This window comes from Macaca mulatta, chromosome 8, assembly GCF_049350105.2.
Source record: "Macaca mulatta isolate MMU2019108-1 chromosome 8, T2T-MMU8v2.0, whole genome shotgun sequence".
In the NCBI taxonomy this organism is placed as follows: domain Eukaryota; kingdom Metazoa; phylum Chordata; class Mammalia; order Primates; family Cercopithecidae; genus Macaca; species Macaca mulatta.
The window spans coordinates 133,874,166-133,880,828 of record NC_133413.1 but is presented as its reverse complement, the minus strand read 5'-3'; the positions used below and the strand labels follow the sequence as shown (position 1 = coordinate 133,880,828).

The window sequence follows — 6,663 nt, the reverse complement described above, 5'->3', positions numbered from 1 at the left end:
CCCTGCTATTATGGATGCTGTGGTCCCTGCCCAGATCTCCCCTTCCTGACTGAGGCCCTCATTTCTATTCCGAGTCTCTCTGAAAATTGCTCTAAGCTGAAGGGAGTTACCATGATCACATGTTTGTCCCAGGGGCAGCCTGCATCCATTGACTGGTCCCTTTAGGGGTATAAAGACCCAGCCTTCTTGCCCCAGAAGGCAACAATTCTGCAAGACCATCTGTATTAGTCTGTTCTCACACTGCTAAGAAAGACACACCTGAGACAGGGTAATTTATAAAGGAAAGAGGTTTAATGGATTCACAGTGCCACATGGCTGGGGAGGCCTCACAATCATGGTGGAAGGTGAAGGAAAAGCAAAGTCACGTCTTAACATGGCGGCAGGCAAGACAGCATGTGCAGGGGAACTCCCCTTTATAAAGCTATCAGATTTCGTGAGATGTATTCACTATCATAAGAACAGCACAGGAAAGACCTGCCGCCATGATTCAATTACCTCCCACCAGGTCCCTCCCACGACACATGGGAATTATGGGAACTACGATTCAACATGAGATTTGGGTGGAGACACAGCCAACTATCACCATCCCAGCTCTAGAGGTTCCTGGGGATTGGCTGAGTAGGGATTGCATCACAGTTCAACACCTCCCTGTGTCTCATCCTCCTTCCTTTCTTCCACCTTAGCTGTTGAGCCCCAAACACTCCCCCAATAAAACGCCTCCATACAAATGTCCATCAAGAGCCTTTTACAAGGAACCTAACCTGTGACACTTGATGAATTCCGTATACCACGTCAATCTCACACTCACTTTGGATTCTGATATCTATTTAATTGGTGCCTGAGTCAAAACTGAGAAAGGGGAAGTCCCAGTTAACATCATGGTATACTTATAACAGGAATAAACAATAGCAATCAAAGAGAAACTTAATAAAGCATGGCAAATCAACTTTATGGGTTATTCAATAAACAGTAAAAATTATAAGCATTTTGCAGCAAAATATTCCAGAAGAATAACTGTGATCTAATATTAAGAGAATATAAAATTTATTCGGGATTGAAACCCAAAAGAGCAATAAAGAACATCTTGGGGATATTTGGAGAAGTTTGAATACAGACCACATATTAGACATCATTGTTGCATCAATGTTAAGTTTCTTGGACATGATAATAATATCGTCATAAGGCAGAAGAATGTCTTTCTTAGGAAATCCTTCTGAAGTATTTATAGGTGAAGTCTCCTGATATTTGCAACTTGCTTTCAAGTTCTTCAGAAAGAAAAATGTGTTTTTCAGTGAGTGAGAAAGAGAGAAAGAAAAAATGTGGTTCCCTACAAAGAGCAGGAATACTCATTTCCTGGAGCCACCTTATTCCCATTCCTGTACTAAATGCTCCCCCTGGTGTACCAAGAGAGCAGAATGCATTCATCAAAATGTATTTCAAAATGCCCTTCACCGTGGGAAAGTAAAGTCCCAAGACTTTTAAAGAACTTGACCAAAGTGACACACTTTTTAATATATCTTCTCCCAAGTCCTGATCAACAGTATAGTTCCTGTTCCCCAGTTTGCTCTCTGTGGTGTCAAAATCTTGAGTTTCAATTCTGGTGAACTGGGGGCATGCTTGGGGAAGGAGTGAAGAGAAGGGTACCTATAGCCATGCCTGTGAATGCATGAGCTCTGGAGTCAGTCAAATGAATCCCACTTTGGCCACTTATTGGCTAGGGAACTTCTTTCAGTGTCAGCTTCGTAATCCGTGAAGTGGGAATGATAACAAGACTCATATCAAAGAGGATTAAATGAGATAACACAGACCAAGACTTAGCATGGGGCTTGGCACATAGTCTAATTGGAATTCAATAAGTAGTAATCAATTATTATCATCTTCTCCTTTTTGAGGCGGCTCCTAAGAGTGCCTTAGAAGTCCTAGTGCCTTGTGTAGTTCAAAAACTACTGCCCTAGAGTATCTGAGTTGTATACTTAACTCTGCTGAGAAAATCCATCCAATGTTCTTTCTACAGAGTTATAATAACTAATCTCATATTAAAAACAAAACACAGGCCCAGCACGGTGGCTCACACCTGTAATTCCAACACTTTGGGAAGCTGAGGCAGGCAGATCATATGAGGTCAGGAGTTCAAGACCAGCCTGGCCAGCATGATGAAACCCCTTCTATACTAAAAATACAAAAAAAAAAAAAAAAAAAAAAAAAAAAAGCCAGACGTGGTGGCACACGCCTGTAGTCTCAGCTACTCGGGAGGCTGAGGCATGAGAATCACTTGAACCTGGGAGGAGGGGGTTGCAGTGAGCTGAGATCACGCCACTGCACTCCAGCCTGGGTGACACAGTGAGACTGTCTTAAAAAAAAGAAAAAATTAAAAAGAAAACCTCCCGTTTAGGGATACATGCACTGAAAAATATTTTTTCACTAGATTTCCCCCTCTCACACATTATTTCCAGAAAAATGATTTTTTAAGTTCTCTAATTTTCTGCTCACGCGTGGGCCTCCTGGGCTTCTGCCCGTGACACTGTAGCCATAGCCTCCTCCAAAGCAAGTCACTCTTGTGCCCCATGTCAAGAAGGAGCACAAGAGTCTCTCTCCTCTGCCCCAACTTCATGCTCCCAACTGTCTTCTCTTCCCCCACATACTTCTTCTTGCTCTATCTCCCTTCCTTTCAATAAATCCTTATTAAGCAAATGCACATATATGTTTTTATCTTTTAGTACAGATTTCCACTTGCTCTTTAATTGTATTACATATATAATATAGGTTCACTACATATTTAATATAGGTTTAATTTGAAAGGCAAAAACAGCAATTACTTTTGCACCGACTAATACATACAAAATAATATTTATATCATGTTTAAGGTTTTTTTTTTTTAAATTTTGGCTGTGTGCAGTGGCTCATGCCTGTAATCCTAGCACTTTGGGAGGCCTAGGTGGGTGGATCACTTGAAGTCAGGAGTTTCAGACCAGCCTGGCCAACATGGGGAAACCCCGTCTCTACTGAAAACACAAAAATTAGCCGGGCGTGGTGGTTCACACCTGTAATCCCAGCCACTCAGTAGGCTGAGGCAGGAGAATTGCTTGAACCAGGGAGGCAGAGGTTGCAGTGAGCCGAGATCACACCACTGTACTCCAGCCTAGGTGACAGAGGGAGACTCTGTCTCGAAAAAATATATATCTATATATAGAGAGATATTTATAGATATATAGATTTTTTTTAAATGTTAAGCCGCCACTCAGCTTAAAAAACAAACATTTCATCAGCCCCCTGTTAATAAGCCTACAGGTGGTTTCCAACTTCCTGTTGTTATGCCCACAGCTACAATGAGTATCCTTGTGTATCCACCATTTTATATGTGTGCAGTATATATCTGTAAGATAAATTCCTAGATGAGGATTTCCTAAGTCAAAAGGGATGGTCACAGGTCATTTCTATCGAAAAATATCTGCATTGCCCTCCCCAGAAGTTGAAAACAATTGATTCGTTTGTTTTTGAAAGTTTGCAAGATGCCTAGAAGTTTAACAGGTGGCAAAATCATTTAAGTGACAGAAGACAGGAAAGCAAAAAGATCTTACTTAAGTGACATTTCTTGTTAAAAACATATAAAGCATTAACCATCTCTTGTTTCCCCTGAGGCAATCATGTAAAACAACTCCTGAGGGTGCCTTCAGTACTTGGGGAAGGGCCCGTATACTTCATTCTGGTATAATTCCTGTAAGGATTAATATTGCTCAGAACTGACAGGAATGATTACTTCCTGCAATGAGGTAATTATGGAATCAAGTTCAGCCACACTTTTTGTGACTTTGTTTACTTTAAAATGCCTGCTGCGTTAGATATTTAAGATGTGCATCTTGGGTTCCAAGTTTTGAAACAAAAATCCCTGCAGAGGCAGAGGCTGCAGTAAGCCAAGATTGTGCCACTGTATACCAGCCTGAGCGACAGAGCAAGACTGTCTCAAAACAACAACAACAAAAATCCCCACAATATATAAGTTCTCTCAATATTCAAAAGCATAAGGAACAAGCAGGATGATTATTAACAAAGGATTTATCCAGAAATACAACAACTGTCAGATTATAGGAACCTCTGCAATGCAATGTCATGGCCACTGGGGTTTGGCATTGGAGATGCAAGCAACTAAATATCACCCGCCTTGGGGAGGGCCACTAACTTGAGCCCTGCCATAAGGATCAGACCTGAAAAGATGTTCTTAAAATCCAGAGATTGAAGAAAGTCAATATTCCCCCACCTGACCAGATGCCTAACTCAAGAGTATCAGCACATTTTAGAACCAAACATGAATGGGCTGAGATACAGTTCCTCACCTCTCTTGCCACTTCCTGTAATTAGCCACAGCAGCCACCACTTTGGAAAGGTACTAAAGTTTACCCACTTACTAAAAACAGCCTAATTACACTTAAAATTAGCAATATACCTAAATCCATATTTCATGACACATGGTCCCAGAACACCTGCAGTAGACTTCTGGGTGGGAAGTGGGAGTGAGTCTGGCTATTAAAATGCTGATTTCGGCAATGGCTCACACCTGTAATCTCAGCACTTTGGGAGGCCGAGGAGGGTGGATTGCCTGAGCTCAGGAGTTTGAGACCAGCCTGGGAAACATGGTAAAACCCCGTTTCTACTAAAATTACAAAAATCAGCCAGGCATGGTGGCACACGCCTGTAGTCTCAGCTACTCAGGAGGCTGAAGCAGAGAATCGCTTGAACCCAGCAGGCAATGGTTGTAGTGAGCCAAGATCGTGCCACTGCACTCCAGCCCAGGCGACAGTGCGAGACTCCATCTCAAAAAAAAAAAAAAAAAAAAAAAAAAGCTGATTTCTGGACATGGGGTTTGAGGATATTGGTAACACAAACGGTTGCTCACTACGAGTCCTCACTGGAAACAGCACTAAAGAACCACTATGTGGACTGACTCCTCTGTGCAAGTCACTGACAGCGCCCCTGTGTTTATACTGTGGACCCACGAACCAAGCAGCCATGGCGGCAGGGACGGAGGTGTGCATGGACTCAGCCACTGTCTTTCACTCACCAGAGCTGACTCGGCTGCCTTCTCGCTGAAGCCATAAGTGGAGACCAAGGCTGAGCTATGGCATCTTAATTATGAGGGATCCCTTCCAAAAGGGAAGACAGAGCTTTGCGCAGTGGCAGTATCATAGCCAATGAGGTTTATCCGAGGTGCGATAATTGCTAATTGAAAACAAAATGGAAGACAGGTGACTTTTCCCCCTCCCTTGAGTAAACACTTCTTCCACAGATGAATTTCCTTTTCCTAATTACCATGCTTCTGCCAGCAACTTACCAGCTCATTGAATGCCTCGTCCACTGCCACAATGCCAGACACCCACATTGCTTCTGATCACAAATACATTCACAACAAAAGAAATGGGTCCATATGCTGGTGCCCCCCAGATGCTCTGACCTCACCGTGGTCCCCAGGGGTAGGTGATCTTCTGGATGGTAGAATGAATGGCCCATTGGAGACTGAGCTACAGCATCTGCTGGCAGACACCCCCTGGTGATGCTGGGGTTCTGTCCCTTAGGATGCAGTAGATGCTGTGAACCAGTGACAGTACTGCCAGAGTTCACAGGTCTGGGCACCAGAGGTAGACGTGAGTGCATCTCTGACTGCCACACCTATGACTGTTTCTCTAGATGTTTGTTTCCCGTCTCCATCACTTTGAATCAAATGCCTTTTGGATTCACGTAGCGAGTGATTTCTGCTGTCTGCCGCTGAGACCTGACTGGTATGCTCACTAAACCAGAACCACCGGCATTTGCCTTTCTAACAAGTTTGACATTTACTCATAAAGGTTCTTTGAGGTAACTACAGGGTAAGTTACTTCAGGTGGATGGTTGTGAAGGACACTTCATCACGACCGTGGGGAAGCTCAGTGACCCACTCCTGCCCTACAACAGACAGCACCTTGCTAGTGACCCATTATCTGATTACAGAATGTGGGCATGAACTGGGTGAACTGGGAACTAGGTAAAATGGATAGCAGCCAGGCCCTGGAGCAGGAATGCCTAGATCCAAATCCTGTCTCCACCACTCACTAGCTATGTGGCTTTACATAAGTCACTTTACTTCACTGTGCCTACACAGTGTAACATGAGGAGAATAATGGTATCTACCTTATATTATTATTTTGAGGATTGAGGACTGAGGATTAAGTGAGTTCATACACATGAAGAGCTTAGATGCGCTAATCTGGGGCCAGGCACAATGACTCATACCTGTAATCCCACCGCTTTGGGAGGCCAAAGCAGGTGGATCACCTGAGGTCAAGGGTTCGTGACCAGCCTGGCCAACATGGTGAAACCCTGTCTCTACTAAAAATACAAAATTAGCCAGGCGTGATGGCAGGTGCCTATAGTCCCAGCTACTCCGGAGGCTGAGGCGGGAAAATAACTTGAACCCGAGAGGCAGAGGTTGCAGTGAGCTGAGATCGCGCCAATGCACTCCAGCCTGGCGACAAGAGCAAAACTCCGTTCAAAACCAAAACAAAACAACAAAACACTTCACCTTGCCACGTATGAAATATTATCTTCCCCGCCAACACACACACAATCTCATTTAAGCCTCAAAATAATTCTTAGGTGAGGCAACAAAGGCCCAGAGAGGTTAAGTGACTTACC

General features: G+C 43.6%; 1 pseudogene; it reads left to right on the top strand.

Annotated features, from left to right (window-relative positions):
• Window positions 1–5,157: 5,157 nt before the first annotated feature.
• LOC114680552 (U4 spliceosomal RNA) lies at window positions 5,158–5,239 on the top strand (annotated as a pseudogene).
• The last annotated feature ends 1,424 nt before the right edge of the window (window positions 5,240–6,663 follow it).